The sequence below is a fragment of the Monodelphis domestica genome, chromosome 4, assembly GCF_027887165.1.
Source record: "Monodelphis domestica isolate mMonDom1 chromosome 4, mMonDom1.pri, whole genome shotgun sequence".
NCBI classification, from domain to species: Eukaryota; Metazoa; Chordata; class Mammalia; order Didelphimorphia; family Didelphidae; genus Monodelphis; species Monodelphis domestica.
Genome location: NC_077230.1, coordinates 364,983,039 through 364,986,364, shown reverse-complemented (window position 1 = coordinate 364,986,364; position 3,326 = coordinate 364,983,039).

Below are 3,326 nucleotides of genomic sequence, written 5' to 3'. Positions count from 1 at the left end.
ACCTCCTGTGACAGGGAACTTAAGATCTCCTAAGGAATTCCAACTCAAGTGATCTTCACACCAATCTTGATAAGTTGGGAAGGTAGAAATGATGATCCCCATTTCATAAATGAAAAAACTGAGGCCAAAAGAATTTCAGATCCCATGAAATTGCCAATGATTGGAAACAGCCAATGATTGGAAAAACCAAGGCCCAGACAGAAATCTCTTGACTGCTCTTTCCACATCATTACTTCTCCCGATTCAAGTGTAAACTCCTCAAATACGAGGACTATGGTCTCTTTTCCTCTGGTTTCCTCCTCACCCCAATGCCAGCAAAGGGCTTAGCACACAGCAAATCCTCTTTAAATAGACCTTATTTAGCAACTCACTCACTGAGTGACCTTGAGCAAGTCTCTGGATTGGACTTCTGGACTCCAATTTCACACTTATCTGAATTACAATTTCCTCATCTGTAAAATGAATAGGGTCAGTAGGATCTCTGAGGTCCCTTGAGCCAATAAAGATCCATGATTCTCTTCTAAAATTGACCTGTTAAACAAAAATGATAGATCAAATATGTTTCCACAGATTTGTCTGATGAACATATCCTGAATGAAAGTTTCACAGGAGGACAGGATGGCTCAAAAAAAAAGTAAATTGTAGGGAGCTTTATAAATATTGGTATAACAAAAATAACTGTACTTATCTAAAGACTATTTTTTAACTCTTACCTTTCATCTTAGAATCAATATTGGGAATTGTTCCGAGACAGAAGAGCAGTAAGGGCTGGGCAACTGGGATTCAGTGACTTGCCCAGGGTCACACATGTAGGAAATATCTGAGACCAGATTTGAACCCAGGACCTTTCATTTCCAGGCCTGAACCATCTAGCTGCCCCCTCCAATGATTTTTAAATAAGAGTTAAAAGTCTCAAGGAAAAGGTACAATATGTGATCTTAAGCAAATTTACAATCTCTTTGTGCCTCAGTTTCCCTACTCTGAAGAAAGGGTCTAGATGATTGCTGAGGTATCTTCTAGTTCAGGTATTCTGTACTTTATGTTCAAAGATCCCTTTCAGCTCTAACATCCTATGTTAGAGTCCCTCTTACAGCTGCTATTCTATTTCCTGAGGCCCCTTTCAGTTCTAATATCCATTGCTCTCAGGGCCCTCCTATTTCTGACCTTCTGTGTCCCATGTTCTAAGCACCCTTCCAGCTCTGACATTTTAAGTGGGCAGAACAATAGACCTTCAGACAGAAAGATTACAAATCTGGCCTCAGATACTTACTAGTAGGGGCAGTTAGGTAGCTCAGTGAATAGAGAGCTGTGTGACACTAGGCAAATCATTTAACCCCCTTTGCCATTTTTCTAACCCATACCATTTTTCTACCTTGGGTCCAATACATAGGATTGATCCTAAGACAAAATAAAAGGTTTTTTAAAAAGATACTTATTAGTTGTGTGACTTGAGGAAATTCACTTAAACCTTTGCTTATCTCAGTTTCATAATCTATAAAATGGGGATGATATAACCTACCTCCTAAAATTGTTGTGAGGAAAAAATAAAATTATATTTATATTTATAAAGCATTTTGCTATGTAAATGTCAGTTATTATTGTTATTATAGGTTCTAAGGATCCTTATGGCTTTAACATTCTATATTCTAAGGGCCCTCCTGGTTCTGCTATACTATTTTCTAGAATCTCTTCAATTCTGATTTTCTATATGCTCAAGTCCCATCTAGTCTGATATTCTGGGTTCAAAGATCCCTCTCAGTTCTGACATTCTGAGTTCTAAGATTCTTCTAGCTCTGACATTTTGAGTTCTAAGGTTCTTCTAGCTCTGACATTCTGGGTTCTAAGGTTCTTCAAGCTCTGACATTCTAGGTTCTAAAATCCTGCCAGTTCTGACACTCTGGATTCTAAAATCCCTCTAGCTCTGACATTCTGGGTTCTAAATTCCCTCCAACTCTGATATACTAAGTTCTAAGGTTCTTCTAGCTCTGATATTCTAGGTTCTAAAGTCCCTCTCAGTTCTAAAATCCTGCCAGTTCTGACATTCTGGGTTCTAAAATCCCACCAGTTTTGACATTCTGGGTTCTAAGTTCCCTCTAGCTCTGACATTCTGAGTTCTAAAATCCCACCAGCTCTGACATTTCTGGGTTCTAGGGTCCCTCCCAGCTCTGACACTCTTTGTTCTGAGGACCCTCCCAGAGATGATATTCAGTGGCCTGCATTCTGAGGTCCCTTCCAAATCGCAGGTTCTGTGGTTCTGTGACCTGGAATAGCTCTCCCCACCTCCAGAGTCCCTGTTCAGAAGGTTTCTCGCAGGAACACTCCCTGCCTCTCCTGCCTTAGATGTTGGTGAGCAGCCCCCGTATGGAAATGCTGGGACGTTCCCAACGCCTCCCTCCCTTCTCTTCCCCTCCTTCCCAAATCTGCTCCAACCTTCCTATTGCAAATGCCTTGTTTATTTCAATATCAGCCTTATTACTTTTCTGTTCATGCAAAAAAAATTATGAAAACAGATTTAAGGGGGAAAAAAAGTATTTAATGAGTAAAACTGTCTGCGGTTCGGTTTCCTTCCCAGGGAAAAATGGCTGTGATTTTGGCATAAGAAAAGAAAGCTCAATAGCTTCACTTCAATGCAGCTGCCAGGAGGAATACATTTAAGAGTAGACCAGAACCTTAAAATTAAACAGTATTTCTTCCCAGCAGACACTTCCTGCACTTGATTCTCTTTGGCAGGTAAATGTTCCCAGTTAAACTCAGGATTCAGCTCCAGTAGGAACAACGTGAGCAGCAGCAGCCCCCAAAATTCCATATCTCAGGGTATCTGAGGGCATTCTCCTTATCCTTTAAGGCCCAAATACCATCCCCTCCATTCTGCTTTTGTAGACCAACCTCTCTTCCATTGACTAACAAACAGGTCCATTCCAGATCCAGTCCTAGACTCTAAGAGGACCTTCTGGGGACAGTGATCAGGGCCAGGTCCAAACATCTGGATAGAGATAGCTGACACTAATTCTCATCCTTTCCTTTCTATCCATAAGGTTCTATCCCAAGGTGAAATCTCAGAGGCAGGAGAGACATGAGGGATATTTAGTCCAACTCTTCCCAAAATCAACTACAAATGTCACCCACCCTTGACTTGAATACCTCTAGTGATGGTTAACTCACCACCTAACAGTGCCATCCATTCTACTAATGGATTCTTATTATTTAGAAAATTTTCATTTTATTGAGCCAAGATATATCTCTCTAATTCTACCCTCTGGTAGCAACTAGACCACCAGTGTAAGTCCTCCTTAGGCTACCCCACAACTAACTAGAAAGATTCCCCA